The sequence below is a fragment of the Rattus norvegicus genome, chromosome 5 (genome assembly GCF_021556685.1).
Source record: "Rattus norvegicus strain SHRSP/BbbUtx chromosome 5, alternate assembly SHRSP_T2T, whole genome shotgun sequence".
Taxonomy (NCBI): Eukaryota; Metazoa; Chordata; class Mammalia; order Rodentia; family Muridae; genus Rattus; species Rattus norvegicus.
The window spans coordinates 56,723,217-56,750,113 of record NC_141538.1 but is presented as its reverse complement, the minus strand read 5'-3'; the positions used below and the strand labels follow the sequence as shown (position 1 = coordinate 56,750,113).

At 35.4% G+C, this 26,897-nt stretch overlaps 1 protein-coding gene across 16 annotated transcripts in view; it reads left to right on the top strand.

The window, feature by feature from the left end:
• Lingo2 (leucine rich repeat and Ig domain containing 2) overlaps positions 1-26,897 on the top strand; it is a 1,315,053-nt gene that overhangs the window by 205,330 nt on the left and 1,082,826 nt on the right. For 2 of the 16 annotated variants that reach the window (XM_087548882.1, XM_087548885.1), the window contains one exon: positions 474-527. The gene's annotated coding sequence lies outside the window, so the exon portion shown is untranslated. 16 annotated transcript variants of the gene reach the window in all.

Below are 26,897 nucleotides of genomic sequence, written 5' to 3'. Positions count from 1 at the left end.
AATAAAGTAAAATTATTAAAATGTCTATTTACTTAAACTATTAGTAAGTGAGCCAATAATTTGGGAGAGGAACTTACTGTTAGAATATGTGGAAAATTGATTCACAAAGCAAACTACTAGTTGATGTTTGAAAAAAGAATATTACAAATGTTTCCATGTTTTAATGTAAATTGTGGTCATTGGAATACAACTGATCTTTATAATGGGGGATAGATACATTTAATTGAATGCTAGTTGTGTAGCCCTGAAAACTTAGATTACATGATTAGAAAGATCTACTTCCTTCACCTTGACTTCATGGTTGTATGTAGATACTCCTCATCGCATGAACAATTAAGCTATTGAATTAGGGAGCCAACTAGTATTGATTTTGGATGCTGACTGTGTAAACATCTTGGTAGAAGTAAGTATTTTTAAAAAGAAACATTTTCTAATTCATCTCTTTCCTTTGTTCTTCCTGTGTCTTCTCACAGAGAACACTGTGGCCCTGTGTGATTCACTGATTGTCTGGGTACAATTACTTCGAGGTGTGTATTGTATGACTCAAAGTAGAAGGTAGGATGCTGGGTGCTGAAGATATAAATAAGGAGATGAATAAGAGCTGCAACTCTCTGGGTTCGCTCAGTTGGTAATGGGGGAACATGTACAGAGACCAGCAAAGCCCTTTGATAAGTGCCATTATGTCACAGTGGAGAGTACCATTTGACCTGTAGAGAAGAGAGATTAACTTTGCTGTGGAGAATATGTCTGGTTGCGTGATTACTTTAATATAGTAAAAATACATTTGGACACAAAAGGCCAGTGTCCAAGGAAGGAAGGCCTAGTTAGGAGCATTGAACTAGGAAATGAAATGTGAATACTTAAGACCAGACAGTAAAAGATGCTTGTTATTTACAGGTGTTAATCAATGCTCAGACCATTGTAACACCCACTTAGAATGAGTTGCTCATTGACAAAATTAATTGAGTTTTATCATTATCTTGAAAGGAAATTACCTTTGAAAAGGAGTATAATAAAACTCAAGCCTTTCTTTTATAAATAATTTGAGGATGAAAATCTAGAGCAATGTAATAGACATAATGGCTGGGTCAGGGCACAATTCTGTGTGAATCTCCAAGTAAACAAGCAGGAATCCTGTGTGGTCAGAGAGGAAACACTGGGGATTAGCTGATTTAATTATCACAGAGTAGTATTTCAATCACTTGTATCTTGGCTTTCTTCCTCAAGGTAGATCCAATTTTCCAGAGTCTTCCTTATATTCCCAATACCTTGCAACTCTCAGGATGAGAAGGAGTAAATTATATAGGCTGTCAGAATTTTTGTACAGATAAAATGAGAACAGAAGTCAAACTCAAGGCTATATGACAATATCTTAAAACTTGAAAAAAGTCGGATATTCATTTTCCAGTGTTTTAATGTCAGAGTAGACATTGATTTAACCAAAATAATATTCCCATTCCCTTACCAGTGTCTGGAAATTCATTATTCTGTTGTACCTTCAAAAACATTTCATTTAAAGTGTAATGTATTTTGAGACTGAAAATGCAGGCATTTTAACTGTCATCTTTTAAGATGTTTCCGTGGCTAAGAGCTCTGACCGCACTTCCACAGGACCCGGGTTCAAATCCTAGCACCCACGTGGCAGCTGACAACTAATTCCAAGATCTGATTCCCCCACACAGAAATGCAAACAAACAAGACACCAATGCACTCATGTTGGGTGTAGTAGCACATGCCTTTGATAACAGCATTCAGGAGGCAGAGGCAGGCGAATCTCTGTGAGTTCCTTAACAGTCTGTTCGACAAAGCAACAAAGCAAGTCCAGGAGAGTCTGTCTCAAAATAACAAAACAAAAGACCAGAACAACAACAACAGCAAGGTCAGTGAAGATGTAGGTGTCGTTTTCTTGCTTCTGTAGTAAGAATTTTTACTAGCCAATTCTACTCAGTCAATACAATCCTGCGCTGCCTTATGCTCTTATGCCTTATGCCTACTACACACAAGACTGGGGCACCCAGATAATTTCAAGGAATTCTTTCCTGGAATGATCTTTAGAATTTCCTATGGGTTTCGGTGGTTTGGATCTCTAGATAATAGTGTTATCCAGTTTGTATGTGAGTCAGATTTGGCCATGATTTAGGCCTTTCAGTTTCTTCTAGAATTTTTATAGCATAAACTTTGATATACAGCTTTGTCTACTATGCATTACTGAGAACATGAAATGAACTAAAATGTCATTCAATCCCTTGGAATTCCAGTCCCACCATGATTTATTAGATACATTTTAAACCCCACTTACATTATAGTCTTAAACCTTGGTTATTTTTCTCAGTTTTGTGTATCTTCCCTTGTAATGCTTCACTGAATGTTTCATCTAAACAGAGAAAGACATATAGTATCAATTTGTTTTTGAAAGTTCTTCAAAATAGTGTGGTTTTGTCCAGTATAGCATCTTGTAGCATAGCATCTTATAGAGTACATGCAAGTAATTTCTCAGGAGTACAGGTTTCAGCAAATGCCTCAAAGATATCATGCATTCGCTAAATGGTTTCCCCTTAACATATACCTAGAATAACTTTTTTTATAACTTTTCACCATTAGTATTATCTCATTCTTACGTCTCAAATCCTCCTGTTTCTATCTTAGTTTCTTTCCCTGCTACTGTGATAAAATAAATGACAAGAAGTAACTTAGAGGGCAAAGGCCTTTTCAGATCATAATGTCAAATTCCTGTCCATCATCCTAAAGAAGTCATAGTGGCAGAAATTTGACCAAGTTGCTCACATTCTATATATAAGCGGGGACAAATAGGTGAGAAATGGGTGTGGGAGTACTCAGTTTGCCAATTTTGTTTAAGTATAAGATCCTCTACACACAATTAAGTTGGGTTTTCCTATAGTACTTTAGGTAATCAAGATAATCTCTAATGGACATTCTCAGTGGCTAAACTAGACAATCCCTCGTAGGTGTGCCTAGCGCTTTGCCTTCCAGGTTGTCTGTTTGACCATACAAGCTATCACGGCTTCTTTTATGTTTGTCAAATTAAGTGGTAGCTTTGTGGGCCTTGCTTTAAGATTTATATATCACCTGTACAACTGCATTACTTATCTCCAACCAACACAATTTGTGGTCAGATTAGTCCAGGATTCTCTCTTCTTTTCAGCTTCCCTCCTTCCTGTCCTTCTATTTATCTCTTCCTCATTACCACATTCTTTGATTTTCTCTTAGTGAAAGAGACAGCATTTCTAGTTTTTCTGGCTCTATCATTAACTTTGCTTGGAACACAACGTTCCTGCTGCCAAGTATAGATGAATAAAGGACCATCTGATGGGATGGTTAATCCTACGTGGAGCTTGGGACTGCAGTCTGTTCCTTTCTCTCTTTGACAAGTGTGCCTGCTGGCTTCCTACAGCCAAGCACTAGATGGAACAGGGCATTGTGATGGCAATTGCTATTGCTATTTTGAGACTGGAATTGTAGTATTACTTCACCCCAAGACTTTTAGAGACTTAAAATAAGGTTTGCTTATTAATAAAACCTACTCCAGAATGTTTCCTTTTTTTTTTAACAGTCAATCTCACAGTTAATGTAAACTGACATTAATGAACTCTGCTACTTGGATAATACAATAATTATTTTCTGGGAATGGGATACTCTTCAAGGTTGAAGGTGATTGGTTGGTTTTTAAAGAATCCTACTTCCTACTTTTACTTTAAGGGGAAACAGCACTGTGTGGAATTCTATGCTTGTTTTTGCTCCTGTTGTCTCTGGTATTTCCAGCACTTTGAGGTCACTTTTGCATTTCTTTACCAAGGAAGTATACATGCCCAAGAAGATGAGCATCTAAATCATTTTGAGCACCCATTAGCAGTCTCAGTGTTTTACCTTAGGAACTCAGGTGTATGTGGGTTTTCATATTGAAGCTCCCATTAAACTACAAGTAGGAACGCTCAGCAAAACATATGGCTCATAAGCATATGGCCTACAGCCATCCATCTGATGGTGTTGTTACATTTCCTCTTCCTTTTATATAGATTGCTGAATTTGCAACCCTGTCCTGGGAATTGCTATCGTCCCAGAAAATCTACAGAAAAATTCTCATACTGAGCATCATTGCTTAGTTTCATGGGTTCTTTGATTAAGTATGACTCAACCAGATTTGTAGAGAATGAGCTCTTCTGATCTAAGGGGCACAGTAGTGGATAGGTGGTTTCTGATAATAAATGTGTAAAAACTGTGACTGGGATAAAGGATATCCCACAATAATTATCACTATTAATGCCATTAAAAGGATACAGCTTTGCAGAGGTTTTTGTTGTTGTTTGTTTGTTTTCTGTTTTTTTAATGTGATTCTGTATTATGTCTTGCTAAAACTCCAAAAACATGAATGTCAAATTCTTTGACAATTTGAGTGTCTTACATTTAATGACAGGGTTACATATTTGTGGTTTAGATATATTTTATTTCAATCTTGATTACTCATATTCTCTCTAACTCTGAGTGTATGTACTTTTGCATTCTCAGACTATTTTAGCTGTTAAAGCACCTCACATACTTTCTTAAATTTGCTATTATGATACACAGACTAACTAATTTTTCCAGGTAAATGAAAAAGACAATCACATTATTTAGTGTAATCTTGATTGGTTTAAAAAGCAATATATCTGAAAGTGAAAATAAAATGTATATGTATTGAATGTATAAACACATGATGGATTCTTATCATTGTGTTACAAATAAATATGAGAGTAAGATTGTGGGGAATAAGGAGAAATGGAGTGTTGTGTCAATATGCCTGACTCTGTGCATTTCCAAAAGCATTGAGTCACAAATGACATATAAAGCAAAAGAAAGCACATGGACTGCTACAAGTCTTTAGTAGAACCTTTCATAGACAGAAGGTTGAAGAGCTGGGTATTTTGGACATAGTTCTGCTGGTCAGTAGCCATGTCTTTTTTGGGAATAAATGTTCATTTATATTGTGCTTCACTGTTAATTGGAATATATATAAAACATGTTACTTAAAAAAAAGATTGTGACTATTTGCCAAGTAATATCAGATCCTTTTTGATGTTCTCCATGCTGGCTTACAGTGTAGATATTAGTATTTGTAATTAAGTTGGTTACAACTACTATATTTTTTATTTTCCTTTTCTGATCATCTTTTTGAGTGCAATACATAATATATTTTTGAGTTTTGCTGTATTTTGCTAACTTCATTAGGGGAGGATATAGAAAAGCTGCTATTAGCACTGTGGCATTCAACTTTCATTTTGCTGCTCTTTTACACATGGTGAAGAAGGAAACCCATGGGTCTTTGAAAGTTTTGGTGAAGGCATATTTTGTCCAGTCACACAGGTGAGGGTTGAGTAGCCAAAGGGCACTTTTCTTGTTTACTTCTCTTCTTGGTTCTCCTAGAATCCAACAGAAGCAGGTGTGATAGCAGTACCATTCAGAGTATGGGTCAGAATTTCATTTTACACAAGGAAAAGATGCTGCTTTACGGAAGTTGTGATTGAGTTGTTTGGAAGTTCTTGTTTACTTGGACAAAGAATTTATTTGTCAGATCTAGGAAAATATAATATATTTGTATAGAATTTTATAAGAATTATGAGTATCTGTGAAAATATAATACTAGGGATTATGATTAGCCTTTAGAAATCTGAAGATTGGTAATTAAAGCATAAGTTTGATTATTTTGTATTATAATCAATACAGTATGGTGTCACGCATGAGAACATTGCTGGGGCTATTTGGAGATTGAATTATGACCCTGGAAAGTCACAGGGAGAAAAGCATTGCTCTGGGCAGAGTTAAATAAAATCCTACATATAGTTTCATTAGGAGGAAATCAGAAAGTAGTGATTATTAATCTCCTAGTCATAAAAATTATGACAATAGATTCTTATTTCATGAAACCAGAAATAAGATTCATGACTCTTGAAATTGAGAGGAGATGGAGTATCTCCCACAAAGCAATGAATGATAAAGATTAACAAGCATGACTTTGTTATTGAATGTAAGCATTTTTTTCTCATGTGCATTTTTCGGTCCATGGGGATTTCCTGACTATTATTTATTTTACAAATAAAGATTTATTGGAACACAGTCCTATGAACTTCTCAAATATTGTTTAAATTTCCTTTTGTGCAGATTTAGGCACAAATCAGGTTTTACAACAAAGACATTAGGAGTGACATAGTTAAAATGTTAAGTCTGTTTCCCATTGAAGATAAAGCTTGATGAGACTTCATCATATGCTCAGATGATCTGGGTTGAACCCCAATATGTTACCATGATTTAAAAGTTTGGCAAGACTTTTAAGAATGGTTAAATTCAGTAGATTCTATATTCCCTTGCTGATTCATGAAGAACAAATGATATCTTCAAGGCAAAGTAAGGACTAATGGTACGAATAGCTAACAAACATTCGAAACATAGTCAGTGTAAGGCAATGGAATAGCAGAAAAGATCTAGAACAAACGAAACTCAAGAGGGACGATCAAAATGTGAATGCTTCACTCCTTCTTTAAATGAGGAAAAAGAATACCCTTGGCAGGGAAGGGAGAGGCAAAGATTAAAACAGAGACTGAAGGAACACCCATTCAGAGCCTGCCCCACATGTGGCCCATACATATACAGCCACCCAATTAGACAAGATGGATGAAGCAAAGAAGTGCAGACCAACAGGAGCCGGATGTAGATCGCTCCTGAGAGACACAGCCAGAATACAGCAAATACAGAGGCGAATGCCAGCAGCAAACCACTGAACTGAGAATAGGTCCCCCGTTGAAGGAATCAGAGAAAGAACTGGAAGAGCTTGAAGGGGCTCGAGACCCCAAAAATACAACAATGCCAAGCAACCAGAGCTTCCAGGGACTAAGCCACTACCTAAAGACTATACATGGACTGACCCTGGACTCTGACCTCATAGGTAGCAATGAATATCCTAGTAAGAGCACCAGTGGAAGGGGAAGCCCTGGGTCCTGCTAAGACTGAACCCCCAGTGAACTAGTCTATGGGGGGAGGGCGGCAATGTGGGGAGGGTTGGGAGGGGAATACCCATAAGGAAGGGGAGGGGGGAGGGGGATGTTTGCCCGGAAACCGGGAAAGGGAATAACACTCGAAATGTATATAAGAAATACTCAAGTTAATAAAAAAAAATAAAATAAAAAAAAAGATTACCCTTTCCAAATGTAAATCAGAACACCTATAAAGAAAATGTAGTTTCAGCATTAACTCTGTCTGCATGATTCTTAAATGGTGACTTATCCAGCATCACTAGGAGGAAAAGCCCTTGGTCCTGTGAAGGCTCATTTCTGCAATGTAGGGAAATGCCAGAGCATTGAGCTGAAAGTGGGTGGGTGGGAGTGGGAGCATTCTCATAGAAACAGGGGGAGAGGGAGGAGGTATGGAAAGGGGGAAAGGGGATAAAATTGAAAGGAAAGTACATAAAACATCCAGGAAAATAAAATTAAAAAAATTAAATAGAAATATTAGAAAAAGAGGTATTATTAGACAGGATTCAAAAAGTGTGGTACATCTACAAAATGGAGTACTAGTCAGCTGTCAAAAACAATGACTTCATAAAACTCATAGGCAAATGGAATGAAATAGAAAATATCACCCTGACTGAGGTAACCCAATCACAGAAAAATGTACTTATTATGCATGAAGTAATAAGTGCATATTAGCCCAAAAGCTCGAATTACCCAAGATGCAATCCACAGACCACAGGAAGCTCAAGAAGAAGGATGACCAAATATGGATGTTTCCACTCCTTCTTAAAAGGGGAAAAATATCCATAGGAGGGGATATGGAAGCAAAGCTTAGAGAAGTGACTGAAGGAACGGCCATTCAGAGCCTGCCCCACATGTGGCCCATATATATATATATATATATATATATATATATATATATATATATATATATATATATATATATCCACCAAAATTAGATAAGATTGATGGAGCTAAAAAGTGAATTCTGACAGGGACCGGATATAGATCTCTCCTGGGAGACACATCAAGAGCATATCCAATACAGAGGTCAATGCTAGCATCAAACTACTGAACTGAGAATAGGACTCCCTTGGGGGGAATCAGAAGAAATATTGAAAGAGTTGGAGGAGCTTACAACCCCATATAAACAACAATGCCAACCAACCAGAGCTTCCAGGGACTAAACCACTACTGAAAGACTATACATGGACTGACCCGGGGCTCCAACTGCATATGTAGCAGAGAATAGCCTTGTTGGGGCACCAGTGGAAGGGGAAGCCCTTGGTCCTGCCAAGGATGGAACCCCAGTCAGGGGAATATGTGGGGGGGGCAGTAAGGGGAATGGATGGAGGGAATACCTGTATGGGGGAAGGAGAGAAGATGGGGGCTTATCGACAAGAAACCAGGAAAGGGAATAACATTTGAAATGTAAGTAAAGAAATATATCTAATAAAAAATGCAAAAAAATAGAGGTATTCATTGTCTGTTGGTGAAAGGACAAAGTCTTTTACCTTTGCTCCTTATTCATGGTGCAGACATTGTTCTAGCCTTATGACTGAGATCTCCCTCTTCCCTCAGCTGTTCCCTAAATTTGAGAGCTTGTTTGTTATTGTTCTCCTATACCTTAGTATTAGTATATAAACCAGTCACACAGCATTTTATCAGTAGAATTCAATTAGAATCTGGTTTACCCAACAAAGCTATTATGACAATTGGGATTTAATAAATCAGTTGTTCTTTCTTATGCTCATGGCCCTTTTACTCCCTGAGGAATACATTCTATTTCAATGTGCTATGAACTTAAAACAAAGTCAATTATATAAAACATTATGAAGAAAATAAAGGCCATTTAACATACAATTTTACCTTATAGTATTTATTACTAACATTTCATCACTGGTACCTGGGATTAGAGTCATCATGGGTAAGCACCCTGACACTATGTCACTAATGATGTCACTGGCCCTCATCTAATCAATGAGATTGAGTTAAATATCTCTGTGATATGAAATGCTTTTCAGAATTTCTTGTGTTAAACACTGTTTCTTAAATTGAGCACACTACATTTCACACTCTATTCTTTAAAGACACAGAGGAAAAAAGAAACAAATTTGTATAATGTACTTACTTATCGCAAATAACAATTTTTTCAGGAAAATTGCTAATAAAAGTGACTTGATCTATTTGTGCTTCTGTGGGATTAAAGAGAAGGAAATTAAGAGGCAGAGATGTAAAACATAAAAGAACCAAGGAAACAATATTGAAATCCAGAAAGTGAAGAAAGCAATAATATTTTATCTTTATTTTTAATTCGTTTTTTATTGGATATTTTTTTAATTTACATTTCAGAAGTTATTCCCTTTCCCGGTTTCACAGACATAAGACTCCTATCCCACCCCCTCCCCTTCCTCTATAAGGGTGTTCCTCTCCCCATCCATCCTCCCTTCTGATTAATGCCTGACATTCCCCTACACTGGGGGGACCAACTTGGGTAAGACCAAGGGCTTTTCCTTCCATTTAAAAAGGCCTGTGAAGAGCAATTGGTGAGGGAATGAAACATGTCAAAGAACAAAAATTAACATTTGGCTCTTTGATAACCATAAGATATTACATTTAAAGTTCTTCATTATGATATTTCTCTGCTAGTAGAAATGGATCATAGGTATCCAAGTATGATAAGTATTTGTTTTCTCATTAGCAGAAAGACAAAATCTACATAATAAATCTCTGAATTGAATCTACAGTTGAGGCCCCTTTCATTTTGCCAGTCACAAGGCATAATAATGTCTTCTTAAAACCAAGGCTAAATTCTCATACCATTGTGCAAGACAGTCTTTGAGCGATAAGGAGGGTATGCTTCCACAGTCTATGGAACTGTATTATTGTTGAAAATATTTTAGGATTCTTTATATTATTCTTCTGTGTTAATCTAAATCGTTTTATGGACAAAGCAACTAAGAAACTGTGAAGTAAGTCATTGATTGGTATTCATTATAAGATATTAAATCACAACCCCTCCTAAAAGAAACTATTTTTGAAAAGGGAGCTGGGTACTTTGTTAGGCACATGGTTTCCAGAGCTCAAAAGAGTGTCTTTTGGTACATTGGGATAGTTCTAACACACTTCCCAGGAGGTCTGGATAAGTGAATTAGTTTCTAAAAATTCCTCCCTTTTACTCCTGGGGACAATTGGAGTTGGCGAAATCTTCCTGAACAAATGCCTTTCCTTCCCTGTGTAATAACGGAATGATTACCCATTTCCCTAGCTAGGATAGAGAGAAGTAATCTAAATCTTGGACCTTCCTTGCCAAACGCTCTTTTTTTCTATAGCTATCTTGGGGTGTCTGAAACTAAAAATTTGGAAAGTAAGGAGAAGTGGCTTTGAATGAGTAGTGGTTTTTATTCAGAACCCAGTATTGCTCATACTTAAGAAATAATAGCTCTTGATATTCCTAAAATTGTAAATGCTTACCAGAGGACCAGTGTGGAGTGATGAGTAGTGTTATATATTTGATAAAATCCAATAAACAGAAAGCTTCAGAATACTAAGATATAAATGGGTATTTCTTTATGTGTATTTTGTTAAAAAATGCTATAAAACACATGTGAAATTGCTTATTTTAAGGCCATATTTTTATTGCTTTTTTTTACATTAGTTTAGAAATAACCAGTTTCCTCTACTCCACCCTATCTTCCCAACTTTTTTCACCCTTGCTGTTTTCCAGGTCACTTTATTTGGTAAGACTGATACAGATAATTTCCACTTTTAATAATAAAAATATCATTATATAAATATATCTATGTATCTATGTATGAATATACATATATGCATTTATATCATCTCTTGATATTTATTGTCTCTTTTTATTAAATTCTCATGCTATTCATATGTTTTAACATTGGCATTGATGTTGAATAGATGAAATAAAAATAATTTTTTATTTCTTACCTAATAAAAATATATCAACCAAGGCTTTTATACAAGAAACAATTCACAAAGCATAGCGTATCTTCTTGACACTTTGGCTGTGATCTTAGACGATAGTGGCTGAGTCATCTCTTCATCCCATTCCGGCTCTTCTTTGACAATAACAACTAAAAAGATACATTTGCTCATTGACACATGCAACAATGCTATTAATAGTTGATTGTCGTTAGGTCTGGACAGCTGTTACTGGCCGTGTGATCATGTCCTACTATAACATTTACTTTTTGTGAAACTGATAATCCCAGGGACAGTAACCTTTCTTATTCTTCCGGAAGCACATTAACCAAAATATGGAAATAGAATCACTGTTCCTTACACAGTTACATGTGGCTTACTCTTCAGGTACAGTTATCTTACCTATACCTCTCCCGTGTCAATATCTTTCTCATAGTCAAACTGAGTTAGGTTTGTCTCTTCTCTCTTCTAAAAGGTTGAAAATTCACTGGGAATGCTGGTGGTCCTGTATAAACATACCCCAGAACAAGGCACAAAGCAACACAGAAATTGGGCTGTTGAGAAAGAAAATTTTCCACCAATAGATGGTATTGGCCGTTGGCAAACATGAGCTGTTTTGTACCTGTTAATAGAAGCACAGTGTTTTTTCTAATAATTATTTTAATATATATGGAGTATTTCATATTCTGTGTATCTTTAGTGTTTTGTAAACAAGCATCAGTATTATTTTATATTTTATAATCACACTATATTTATATTAAGAAACCAGCATCCTGTTTGAATCCTCTTGAATCTGCCTGAAGAATGGGAATTTAGGTGACTCCATTCTCCTATTAAAAGTTGGAGTTGTCCACAAGTCAGCTGGCTTGTTCATGGCCTTGCATTACTTAAGGTTTGAGATTAGACATAAATAAATCCTTCTTCCTTTCTATGAGGTTATGTCTCAGCAAATTATGTTTTTTCATGCACACCATGTCAACATTATTTTAAAACATTTAGTTCATTTTAGAAAACCGTGTGCTCCAGGGCTAGAGCATACAGTTATACGGTAATATAACTGTAGTTTAGTGTGTACAAAGACTCAGTAAGACACACATGCATACAATTACACATATACACACATTTACACACGCACACATATACACATACATACAAACACATTGAAACGCATGTATGCACAGATGTGAATATAAAAGTATAACATGTCCCTTTAATGTTTACTATAGGTTTGGACTATGCTACTTATATTCAAATGAAAAAATCATCAAATAATGGTGAGGAAATGTGTAACTTAATAGTTTCCATCTGACCTGAGGTATTTTATCTGTAAAATGAAGAGAGTAGGGATCTCGTGCAATGTTTAAAGAACTAAATGACAAACATACACCAGCAGGTTCTATATATTTTATAATTCCACTCTACTAAAGATAATTTTTATTCAGTGTTAAGGTAGAATATTAGTATTTACATATTGGAAATGACTCTTTCAAATTATCACTGATAATTTAGCTGTAGTTACCTGAACAAATCTTATAAAACATCTTGCCAGGTGACACTCCAGCATGAGTGGTAGAGGGGCTAACAAGCCACTTTTCATTGAAACTTTGCCATTGGCAGGTTACCCATGGTAGAGTGCATAGCCCCTCACCTATGTGCATATATACAACACTATTAGAAAAGAGTGAGTTATTATAAATATAACATGAAGGACACAAATTTAGAAAAGACGTGTTTGTAGGAACTTGAGTGAGTTTAAGGTGAGACTATGGATGGATATGATCCAGATACACTATATATTGAATACATGCAAAAATTATCAAATAGTAAAAAAGTGCTATTTATCAACAAGAGACGTGTTTATTCTTAAATTACTTAGAGAAAACTGAATCAATTTGCCAAAATGAAACATTTTGGGAAATCTATTACAGAGCAAATTAGAACAGAAAGGCAGTAGACTATGTAATTAAAATTTTAATTTGTCAAAAAAAGGTGTCTAAAGCTTTTGTAGTAGCCATTAACAGGAACAGTGGTTTAGCATGCTTTATTAACCAACACACCAGCAAAATTTTCATTGGCTACACACACTTTGTATTTTGTTGTCTTCTGTTTAAAACATTAATTCTGTGACTTATTTTTCCAATCACAGGAAGTATGTCATGAATTTGTGGTCAATGCTAGCTTTCACAATGCGTTTGAGCTGTTTGGTTACAATGCTATCTCACTTTATAAGGATAGGGTGCCTGCTCTGTCTTGGTAACCCTGGCGTCCTGCAGCATGGAGGTGGCCATGGACTGAAAGCAAATATGTATAATGTGAATCTCCCCTTCTATTTTCACGGCCTGGTCTTACTAACTGTATGAGCAAGGCAATGCTATTGAGAGACACAGACAATCAGAAACATGAGTATTAAAATTTTGATTGCAGTATTAAGATGTATGAGAAACATTAAGAAGCTAAGGTATAAGTATTACTTTAATTAATTGTTTTGTTTTTATTACTATTTTGTTTTAATTTTGTTTAATTTACTGACTTTGAAAAATTATACAATGTGTTTTGATCATATTTGGTCTTCTTCCTGACTCTTCCCCTACCCAATTTCATGGTCCTCTTTCTTAAATAAATAAATAGGGAATGTTGGGATGGGGAGGGGGGGAGGTTGGGGAGGGGGAACGGATAGGGGCTTATGCCCAGGAAACCAGGAAAGGGAATAATATTTGAAATGTAAATTTAAAATATGTCTAATAAAAAATGAACATTGAACTTAAAAATAAATACCAACGGCAAAACAGATAACATTTTAAAAATAATAACACATACAGCAAACAAACAAATAAACAAACAAATAAATAAATAAATACAAGGAGGCTGTCTTATTGGCAATCTGTTTCTGATCGTGGGGCCTCTGCTGGAATGTGGTTGATGTATCTAGGTTCACTCCATCAAGGAAAACTGATTTTCTCTCTCCCAGGAGGCATCAAATTCAAGTGGCTTCTTGGCTAACTATTGAGGCCACTCTCCCTTTTCTTTGCTGGGATGTTGTTTTTAAAAACTACAAAATATATAGAATTAGTAAACAGGTAATAAAATGTTTATTGCTTTAATTTTTCTCAAGATATGTTCTAAGTACTAATTGCCTTATGCACTCTTATTGTTTTTCTTTGAAATGGTTATTCTGATTACAGTTTTGAATGTGAATGCAAGAGATGGTCTTTTATTACAATTACTATATGATTCTACTGTACACTACACTTTGCATACCTAACTTCATAATGTATTTTTATAACAATTATAGGAAAACTTAAAAAATTTATGTTTGTCTGCTGGTTTGTAAATATAGTCTGACTTTAAATTAAGTAACAAAATTTTCTATTGAAAGGAAACATCTTTAGGTTGTATTTATTTTACAGTGAAGAATAGTTGTTTATGTCACAGTTAATATCAGAAATTGATTGCATCTTAGAAAGTTTAGAGTCTATAAAAATTTGATAAGGTATTTGATAAGCAGCACATGTCTAGTCTAAACATTCATTCAGAATTTCATAGATGTTATACATCAGGTCGTGGGTGTCCTGACTTACAATCTGTTTTCTTTCTACATGATTCCCTAATGCCTTACTATCTATCTTCAAGACTATCTCCATATTGTTAATGTCCAGATGCCTGTCTAAGGCAGAACATTTAGGAAATTTTAGGTTCATATGCTTAATTTCATAAGTGTCCTGTCCAAATGGATTTTAGAGACAAACAAACTGAATTGTGCATGATTACACTTTTAGTTGTCTTGTCATTTTCCTTATCTTTGCCCACCCAGGTACTTAAAGAAGACTCAATAATTCATGTCCAAATCCTTTCTATTCCATCTATCTGTAATTCCTGTTAGTTTTATCCTTAGAGTGTGCCAGGTCCACCTACTGCCAATGGTCTGTTGACCTCCTTAAAACTACCTAAATAATGCTATCCTGATAGAAGTTTTGCATAGTTTATTTCATTTCGAATATAAGCTAAAATCCTAAGTAGGTTGTTCTTAAGGCTTTTCCCAGACTCCTGATGCTACTTTACTTATTTTTAAATCTACAAATCTACACATGCTTGTTTCATTGTTCTTGCCTCTTCCAACTCATCACTTTGTATCTCTGGATTAGTGTGAGTAGATGATTTCCTCTCTCCATGAACTCCATTATTCTCTCCCCACATCCTCATTCTCTCCCCACCATTTTGTCTCTCTCTACCTTCTCACATCCCTCCTTTACTCTCTTTCCTGTTTTTACTTCCCATTCTCCTCAGTGAATTCAGTCAACTGAAATCTAGTGAAACCAATTCTATGTAAGGTAAGATGGTTTTCTTCTCTGTATGCACTAGACTAAGACTTACACTACACAGAAAATAACCAATTGCATATGGAATTTGAACTAGAGAAAGCCTTGGGTTTCTTTTGAACCTAGATTTGACATCCATAATCTCTCTGTCTTGATCTCTGATCGCATTCTCTTTGAGCTCAAAAAGGAAACATTAGTTTCTCCAATTGAGTCCACTGGTTATACAAACCGCACATAGATGTAGTAGGCCCCCTGCCCTTTAGTAGATGGCTAACACCAAAGCAACTCAATAATTTAAAAAAAAATGAAGTTTGTGCTTTATACTACTGGGGCTGGCCATCTTTGCTTGTTTGCTACATTTATTCACACATTTTTGCTTATGTGTTATATTTTCCAAATTTACACTCTTATGGGATTTCTGTGTGTGAACATGCGTGTCTGCATCTGCGGGTAGTCCTTAGTCTTTATGTTTTTTTTTGTTTGTTTGTTTGTTTGCTTGTTTGTTTGGGTTTTTTTGGCGTTATGTTGTTTTGTCCTATTCTGGTTAGTTTGTTTCTGTGTTCATTTTGAGTTGCCTGTTTTCTGATGAGAGAGAGAGAGAGAAAGAAAAGCAAAAGTTGTGGGTTTGAAATAGAGGGAAGGTGGGTAGGATTTGAGAGGAGTTGAGGGAGGGGAAACTATATTGTCTGAAAAATCTATTTTGTGATAAAAATTAAACATTCTAAAATATAAAATACCTCTGTGGTAATGTATATATGATTTAAGGTTAAGAATTTTAGTTAAAAAAAACTTCTTTCCAATTTTTACCAACAGAAGGAAGGAAATCCAGCTTTTTTACTCATTGTCAGGGCCAGTTTGTTCTACTTTACAAGTACGTGTGTGTGTGTGTGTGTGTGTGTGTGTGTGTGTGTGTGTGTGTGTGTGAATATATTTAGAATTCTTGATTCTGGCAGTTGCTTAATCTCCCTTTTCTCACATGTCCTGCTGAAACATTCAGATCAAAAGAAAGAGGAAAAGCCATAATCCTGTATAAAGACAGATTCATTGTTTCACTACAGTTGTTAAATAAAAGTACCATGAATTAATGGATTTAAACAAATGAATTTTATTTTCCCAGAATAACGGAGCCTAGATATCATATATACAACATGATTTTAGTATTTATATAAAATGGAGTAAGTACATATGAGATAAAATATATTTCTCATCTTTGAATAATAAATATTTCAATTAATTAATATTTTAATTAATTAGTGGTACTAATCTGGAATTTACTTAATATCATTACCTCCTTTTGCCTGGAAAATAACAAATATTGCTGAAAACAATTTTAAATTTTAGCATATTTTCTTTATCCTCTCATTACTCTGTTTTTAGACACTTAAGTTGTTTCCATAACTTAACCACTATGGATTGTGTTAAAGTAGTCAGTAATATATAAGATCCTTTGTGACTTGGGGTCCTTTAGACAAATACCCTTGGAGTGACAGACATATTACATGGTAGATCAAGTAATGAAAAATTTCATAATACACTGAATAGTTTATATGACTTCCAATTCTAAAATGGTTTACTTTTATTTACATCCTCAGTAGCAGTTTGAAAAACTGTTTTTACAATGTCTGTAGTTATAAATAAGTGAGAAAGAACCTTGATGTGGCTTTAATTTGCATTTTCTTGACTATCGGCTGTTTCTGCTTTATCTTTTGAGAATTAATTTTAAGCCCATATTTTGGTTAGACTGGTGGATTTTTTATTAATTTTATTAAGCACCTGTATATCTAGATATTAATTTTCTACCAGATATATAGATAACACACATTATTTTGCAAACATGTAGACTTTTTAATGTCTACTTATTTTTACTGTGAAGAATCTTTATAATTTCAAGAGTTGTCATTTGTCATTTTGATCCATATTTCCCAAGCAGCTAATGTCCTGTCCACAATGTTGCTGGTCATCTTTGCCTGGGGCCATGCTAATTTCTCTGTTATCATTCCAGTTTTGGTATATGCATGTTGACATGAGCACTGGAGTCATATTCAAAACAAACCTTTCCTATACCTATGTCTTGGTGTGTTTCTGCAAATTCTTTTCATCTGATTCCAAATCTCAGATTTTACTTTATGCTGTTTGATCCATTTGGAATCTACTTCTGTTTGTTAGAGTAAAGAGGACCTAGTTGCATTTTTCTATGTTTTTTTTCACTTGCTCCAAATCTATTTTCTCACCTGTCTTTGCTTCAGATTATGTTTTTGACGCTTTTGCCAAAAACTCATATGATTTTAGCTATGTATGTTTTCCGTGCCTTTCTGTTCCATTGATCTAGCTATCTATTTTTATGCCAGTTTAAATCTCCACACACTACTCTGGACAGCTTTCTGAAAGTGTCAGTCACTATGTGGAATGATTCCCATGCCTCTTCAGAAGGTCAGAGCCACAGCTTGCAGCACATCAACAACAGGGCATAGTGCTCTGCTGCTGGCAACCACATGCACAGAGTAGGCTTTGTTACTGCCTGCTCAGCTCTGTGCACTCATCTGCATATGTCAGAGCAACTCAGTACCCCAGTGAGATGTATGTTCTGCTTCCTAGCTAAGTTGGAAATATTGCTTTCCAGGACTTTGTGTAGTCATGATCACTACCATGTCTGAAGAGTTATATTGGAATTCCACATCTGTCATTATCTTTGAAAACATAATATTACTGTATACATTTAAGAAATTCTTATAAACATCATTCTATTAAAATCATGTGAAAATTAGCAGAATAATTTGTTTCCACACACTAACCTACATCATTTAACAGTTATAATTATCAGATGTAGCTACGGCCAATTCATTTACCTTTAATTGATTTATTTGTATGTTCACATGCCAACGCACAGTATGTTAAAACATGGATCATGATTCATTGAATTTGACCAAATTTGGAAGTGGTGTCTTTGTAGATGAAACAATCATCAAGTTGCACTAGGAGAAATTAAAGATAATAATTTAAGGATTCAGCTGACATTGAAAGACAGTGGAGGATTTTCCAACCTAGATGAGGCTCCCTTTGATAATGAGAAAGCAATGGGCATTTTCATAGCACTTACTTAGGGTCTTCATTAAAATGAAAAGCAAGAGAATAAAACTCAATAAAAATGAAGTGTAGGGGTTGGGGATCTAGCTCAGTGGTAGTAGACATAGCCATAGAAACCATGTCTACATAGACCTGAGAAAGGATGAAGGGAGCTTGAAGGTTTAACTATTGTCTGACAGCCAGAATACAACAAACACAGAGGCGTATGCCAGCAGCAAACCACTGAATTGAGAATAGGACCCCCGTTGAAGGAATCAGAGAAAGAACTGGAAGAGCTTGAAGGGGCTCGAGACCCTAGGTACAACAATGCCAAGCAACCAGAGCTTCCAGGGACTAAGCCACTACCTAAAGACTAAACATGGACTGACCCTGGACTCTAACCTCATAGTAGCAATAAATATCCTAGTAAGAGCACCAGTGGAAGGGGAAACCCTAGGTCCTGCTAAGACTGAACCCCCAGTGAACTAGATTGTTGGCGGGAGGGCGGCAAGGAGGGGAGGTTGGGGAGGGGAACGCCCATAAAGAAGGGGGGGAGGGGGATGTTTGCCTGGAAACCGGGAAAGGGAATAACACTCGAAATGTATATAAGAAATACTCAAGTTAAAAAAAAAAACTATTGTCTAAAGAATCCTACAGAAAAAGAGTGAATGGAAGACATTGAATATTTGGACTGTAGATGATGGTGGAAGAAAAATATTTTGCTATGTCAGGTTTCAGAACAAGATGTCACTCCCTGTATCAAAATATTGGCAAACTTAAGCTTGCTGGTTAGATGTACACACAATGATGGGTTTAATTACTCTAGAGAAAAATTTTGGTGTGATATTTATCCTTTGATCAGAGTAATCATTCATAAATAGTTGAGTTGAATTACTATGAACATTTAAGTAAATCATACCTCAACTCAGAGTTGTATTTGGCTTGGTTTACATTGTCTTGGCAAAGCAGTCTAAGTAGCAAGAAGAGAATGAAGTTGACATGTTTTTGATTTGTGAACTTTCAACTGAAGTCAAGTTTTAATGTTTTTTTTTTCATCTTTATTAACTTGGGTGTTTCTTATTTACATTTCGATTGTTATTCCCTTTCCTGGTTTCTGGGCCAACATCTCCCTAACCCCTTCCCTTCCCCTTCTTTATGGGTGTTCCCCTCCCCATCCTCCCCCCATTACTGCACTCCCCTCAACAATCACATTCACTGGGGGTTTAGTCTTGGCAGGACCTTAATGTATTTTTAAAATGAAAGGGACATGGGGGACAGACAATATGAGGGGCTACTGGGAAGAGAGGGGGCGCTATTATTGAGATATAAAGTGAATAAATATATAAATTAATAAGAAAAAAGGAAACAAAATGTTCTCATTTTTAGTATCTGTTCATTATGCAGTAAGTAGCATAGTATACCTTTTGGAATATGACTCAGCAATTAAAAATGAGGATATCCCAAATTTTGCAGGCAAATGGAAGGAACTAGAAAATATAATCCTGAATGAAGTAACCCAGACCCAAAAGAACACATAGCATATCTACTCACTGATAAGTAGATATTAGCCAAAAAGTTCAGAATACCTATGATATAACTCATAGACCAAATGATGCCTTACAAGAAGGAAGACCCCAGTGTAGATGTTAAAGTTGCATGTAGAATTGGGAACAAAATAATCATAGGGGCCAGAGAGAGGGAGAGAAATTGGTGGGAGAGGGGTGAGGTAGAGGAAAAGGGGGCCAGAATCAGGTATGGGGGGACAGGAGAGAAACCCAGAGGGCCAGGAGAATAAATAGAAATATGCAGCAGTGTGGGAAGGGGAATGCTGGGAGCCACTAGAAAGTCCAGACAGCAGGAATGTGTGAGACTCCCAGGATCCAATGGGGAGGTCATTAGTCAGAATGCCTAACAGCAGGACCTGTTGAAACTACCTCCAGTAGGTAGATACAGCCCCCAGTTGAGGGATGGGGCCACCTACCCATCTCAAAAAGTTTAAGCCAGAATTTGTCCTGTCTAAAAGAAATGCAGGGAGGGAAAATGGAGCAGAAACTGAAGGAAAGGCCATCCAGAGATGGTTCCACCTTGGGATCCATCTTGAAGGCATACACCAATGCTGATGCCAGGATGGGCTTGTAGACAGGAACCAGGCATGACTGTCCTCTGAGTGCCAGTCAGTGTCAGCACCTGAATGAGAAAAATGCAGATAATTACAACCAACCATTGGACTGAAATCGAGGACCCATATGGTTGAAATAGAGGAAGGATGGAAGGAGCTAAAGGGGATTTCAGCCCATAGGAAGAACAAAAGTATCAATTAAGCTGACCCTTCAGAGCTCCCAGAACCTAAGCCACCAACCAAAGAGCGTACACGTGCTGGTCTGTGGCCCCCTCTACATGTGTAGCAGAGGACTGTCTTTTAGTTTCAGTGGGAGAAGATGGCTTGGTGCTGTGGAGGTTTGATGCCCAAAAGAAGATGGTGCTAGAGGGGTGAAATGGGAGTGGGAGTGGGGCAGCACCCTGTTAGCGGGAAAAGGGAGGGGGGATGTGACTGGGGCAACATATGAAATATAAATAAATAAAATACTTAATAAAAAAGTTTAAAGTGTTGAAATAACAAGGTATCCAAAGAACAAGATGTTACTACCTTTAACATTTCATTCACAAACTGAAACATGCTGGTTAAATATGTATGTGCTGATGAGTTTTAAAACTCGAGAGAAAAATTATGGTGAGATATTTGGAAATATATATATATATATATATATATATATTGCACAAACACATACACACACACACACACACGTGTCTCTGTATGAAAGAGTCCTTTAAAGAGTATTCATAGAGTATTCATAATAATATACACTGGAGTATATTTTACATTATACTTCAACACAAACTTGTACACTCAGAAGACTTTGTAAAATAATTGTTACATGTGACATATAAATCACATATATGTCACATATATATGATTATACCTTTGTTGTTGAACAAGTTAAGCATAACATTGAGTGAGAGCTCATCTTCATATCCTGATTCTGTCTTCCTTAGAAAGTTCATATGCTAATTTTCCCTTATGTATCTTCACATTAGTTTTCTGTGGTTTGTATTTAGAAACAAAAAGCAGATAGGGGAAATGTCATGAATGTAATATGTGATACGTGTCAACTGTTTTCTAGCCATAAACAATGTTTATGATTTGTTTCAACAGTTCTTCCTAGATGAACCTTCCAGTATTCTCAAAATAATTCTGACACTACATTTGCAAGATTGGTATATATGGTGCTCAAATCTGGTTCTTGACTTAAGGACCTGAACGCAAATCTCGGCTCTGATACTTACTAGCTTTTTGACTGTGAGAAAGCCATACTGCCTCTGTGATCTTCATTATATTCTATAATGTATGGCATTAAAATCTTCTCTAGAGACCAAAGGAAAATACTAAGTGAATTAATATTTATAAACAGAACATTGGTCTATAATAATAAATATGAATAAAAGGATATAACAAGACATATGACAAATTATAATATTTTTGTTAGGAAGCCCAACTATTATGTGCATATTATCTATGTGTATATTATATGTAGGTAATTATATATGTATATATTATTTATTTTTGTGTGTAAGCCTGTCTCTCTTTGTATGTCAATATGTTTGTGTATTTAAGAGAAAAACATCTGTAAAATACTAAATGATCAAAAAATTTTATCAGAATAAAAGTTAGTTTAGCAGGATAATATTAGCATGGCAAAACTAGAAACATTTGTATACACTAACGAAGACTCAAATGAAAACACAACTTGTGTTCATAGGAAGTGTTCATAAGAAGAACCTAAAAGATTTATACTATCTGAAGTGCTGTAGAGATTCAATTAAATCTTAATCAAATTTCTCTGTCTCTTTTTCTTTAAAAAAAGAAAAATTACTCCATTATTAACATAGAGCACAAAATAACACCAATATGAAAAAGATAAACACCAACAAAAGGTACAAAGTTTGAAGCATCTCACTGCCACATTTCAAAATGCATTACAAAGCTACAATAATTAAAAGAGCACAATACTGGCAAAAAAGAAATAAACCAAAAACAAACAAAAACCAGATAATGTGATTAGTTGATCCCAATAGATATTTCAGAAATACACACATTATCTACTGAATTCTTAAAAATTTTTCTTTTAATTTACTTTTATTCTTAATAAAATACAGTACATTCCAACCAGTTTCTCCTCCCTCTACTTCTTCTAGCTCCCCTCACACCAATACACTCTCCATCATTCCTCTTCAGAAAAGAGTAGGACTTCAAGGAATGGCAGGCTACAAGGACAAGACAAGATATAATAAAACAAGGCCAAGTCTGTCCTATTGAGCTTGGGCACAGAAACCCAATAAGAGGAAAATAATGACAAAAGCTGGCAGAAGAGTAGGAGACCCATCAACGTCCATTGCTAGGAGTCTCACAGAAATACCAAGCTAACAGCCAGATAACATATAGACAGATGGCATGGTAGAGACCTAAGGGAGTTCCATGATGACTGCTTCAGTCTCTGTGAACCCTTGTGAACCTTGCTCAATTGATTTGGTGGGCCATGTTCTCCTGGTTTTCTCCACTTCCTCTAACTTCTACAATCTTCTCCACTTTTTCCCATGGGATGACATGATCTCCAAAGGGAAGGACTGAAAAGAATACATAATAGGAGGCTTGTTTATTCCATAAATGGTGTTAGGAAACAAGGATTTCTTCCATTCATGCATAATCATGATATGGGCTTCACCTTAAACCATATTAGACACCAATGTGAAGTAGTAAAGGAACTGAATGCAAGAACAGAGACAGGAAATTTTAATTGAGCCCTAACATCGCAGCCAACAATAGCAAAAGCAGACAAATAGAATTGCATCAGAATAAGGTGCTACAAAATGCAGAAGCAAAAAAAAAAATGCTAAACCACATACATTGGAAGGAAATGAAAAATATGACCACAGTAAGATGTCTTGTTAACATGTCAGTTAACAAAATACAGGGGAAAATATGTGTAGGAGAATATATGAAGAAAGAAGCCTGAGCACACTGCTGGTGACAATGGAAGAAATCACAGCCATTATAGAACTGTCTGTGCAGATTCCTCAAACACAAAATTAAGTCACCATAAAACACACTCCTTAGTACTTAGCCAAAACTCTTAAGTCAGTTTGTCCAAAAATCATTAAATCAAAGCCTTCATTTTGACACTATTCACAATCATCACATTTGAAATCAATTTAAGTGTCCATCAACATGATACATGAAGAAAATCATATGTCTGTGTGGAAAAACTGGAAAATTGACCTGAAAAGAAAGATCTATCATTTTTGACAATGTGAGTAAAACTAAGGACTATTATGTTCAGTACGAAAGGCAAAGAAGCATGTGTCATCCATTGTTTGGGGAATCTGAATGAATCAAATATTTAGTCATGGAGAGAAAAATTCTACAGAGGAGAGAAGTTAGGAGTAAGGTAGGGATGGCGTGAAGGCTTCATAGTCACAGTAATAGTACAACTTTTAATATCTATTGCAAAGTGATGAATATATTAATTGTTCATTTCAAAATTATGATGAAAGTACATTTCAAATGTTCTTATTAAAACATTAGGGTTAATGAATAGACTAATTTGATCAATTGAACTATTAATTATTTAATGTATTATATATATATGTATATGTATCACTTTGTATCTCATAAATATGCCATCACAAATTTTCATGTTATGTAATTACTGAAAGAAAATAATTTCACTAGACAGCCTCTTATGGTTAGAAAGCTTTCATTTTCATTTCTGGTTTCATAAGTGCTTTTGAAATTTTAGTTCATTTCTTCTGTTTAAGGGTTCAAAAATTATCATTCTTTCTTTTTCCCATCCTAGAAAGATGCAAATGACACAGTAGTAATTTGTACCCTTTCAAACTCTCTATGGTCCAATTAAATGTCTGTGCTTACTGATTCTAATCATTGTTATTTTGTATTATAATTGAAAGCTTTTCAAGTATCACAAAAGAGGGATGTGAGCGGAAGGCTACAGTATTAAATGGCAAAAATATTACCAGAAAAGACACTTTAGCATTAGCCTCTTACAGAACACAGAACTTAGAACCCTCAGATTTTTTGGAAGAGAAGTTTGTGTCACTGTGGGAAGTCTTTCTCGGTGTTCCTTTTCTTGAGTACCCTAAAACTTTTAGTAAACCTCAAAAGTCCCCAATGATCATTCAGCCTGCACAGACACATCCCTGTGACCAAGACAGTGGATAGAGAAGGATTGTGCACGCGTTAGAATATTTATATATTAAGCAGTGTAAGATTGATGTAGTCTTCATAGAAATTTCATGGGAAGATGAAATGATAGTACTTACAATGTGTGTTCCTTTCTCTGAAGTTTTGTTAAGTAAAAATTTGTTTTTGCTAAAGGAGTCTCTGGCACTGTACAAAGACGGAGTGAACGTCGCTAATGCAGAAAATTGATTACTTATCCTCACAAAGAAGAAACAAATAATCTAAAGAAGGATGCACTAATATAGTGTATCTCTCTGTTTATAAAAATTGTTGAGGAATCAGTGCCTCAGTGATAGAGAAATTCATTTATTAGAATGGATAAGAACAAAGTCACAATGCAGTACACTTATATAACTCGCAGCCTCCCGATTAATGGAGTTCCTGAAGAGACTGCTCAGAATTCTACTGTTTTATTATTATAATGCAGAACACTTAATTCAGATTTAGAGAATATGTTAGTATAATCAAGTTATTACATTTTTGTAAGCTAATTATGTAATAAATGGTCTTTACCATTCTATTTCCAGTTCTTTACCTCTTAGATTTTTATTTCTATAGTAACGCACAGTTCTTCTTGATACTCACTTGGTGCTAGTTTTACTACATCATAATACATGTTCAACATTCAAGATTAATGTTTTAGTCTTCCTAATGAATGACATAGAAGTTTGCTTAATTAGTAACTTTTCCTATGATTTTTATATAATACTGAATATATGAATAATTTAATGTCACACATCACATCATAGGTATCTTAAGTTTTATGTTCTCTTTAAACTCAGTATCATATTCTTCCTAATTTTTATGACTATTTAAAACTTTTAGTTCTTATGTTGAAAATACATTTGTTTTTATATAATTTATTCTGTTTACAGTTTTCCCTCCTCCAATTCCTCTCAGCTCCTCTCAATATTCTCTTTTATCCACATCCATACTCTTCATAGGAAACAAGAAGCAAGCATATACCTAAAAAATTACATTAAAGTGACATAAAAACAAATTAATTGGTATAGAAAAATAAACAAAAAAAGAAAAACAAAGAAACAGAAAAAATAATAGTCAAAGAAGAAGCACACACATTACAAAATCACATAGACATACAAAGACAGATACATTAAGATGTTCAAGAATCCCCAATACCAAATAAGTATGTAAGCCATAATGTATTCATAAAGTATACTTAAAGCTAAAAAAGATGTACAGACAGACAGATGCCCTGACAAGAATCAAGACAAAACCTACAAAGATGCTATTGAGTTCAATTTTTTGCTGGCCATTAACTGCTAGTCATGGAGTCTGTTCTTATATGGGATTTATAGATTTATTGATATGTCACTGAAGGAAAAAATCCTTTGAAAGTGGTTATCAATTGGATATAACTTCTGGTTTGTGGGTAGGAATATGTATCCACTTCTCTTAGCATGGCATCCCAACTGGTACAGACCTATGCTGGTCCTATGCAGGTTGTCACATTCTCTGTGTTCATATATATGTACTAGTCCTGAGTAATTTGGGGCTTGTCTCTGTGGTATCTTCTATTTTCTCTGGCTCTGGGGAGAGGTGTTTTTTTTTTTGAGACATTCCATTCAAGACTAAATATTCCAATGTCTTTCACTCTCTGAACATTGCATGGCTATGAGTTTCCTTAGAGAGCAGGATGAAGCTTCTCTGATTATGGTTGAGGAAGATATGCTATATGAGTCATTTTATGTCACTGTTACATTAGCATAGTAGTAGGAATGGGTTTTCCTCTGTATCCATGGCCTATCTAATCTTAGGTACTTGGCCTCCCCAGTGTTACAGGACATTAAGTTCCATTCCATTGAATGGGCCTCAAATCAACCCTGATGGTTGGTTATTCTCACAATATCTGTGCCACACTTACACTAGTGTAGAAGGGTCCTCATTGTACAGCAAACGGAATAGAGCTCCATTCGTAGTTACCTTTCACTTTAGGTAGTGTGCAGAGTAAGTCCCCATACCATTAACACTAATATGTACAGGAGAAGTCTCTAAGTAGGCATCAACTCAATTTCTTCATGTTCAATAAGTTGTGTAGGTGTTATTATGAGCAATGGGAACTTATTGTAACATTGTGGAGAACAACCAGTAACCTTGGCAATAAAGGCTTGGGTTGTTTGTAGGCCAACAACTTGGGCCTATTTTTCAAGAATTCAATTAGATGTAATCCATTCCCTGTATTGGAAGTTTCAACTGATTATAATATAATTCCACTTCAGTTTTTATCTCAAAGTTATT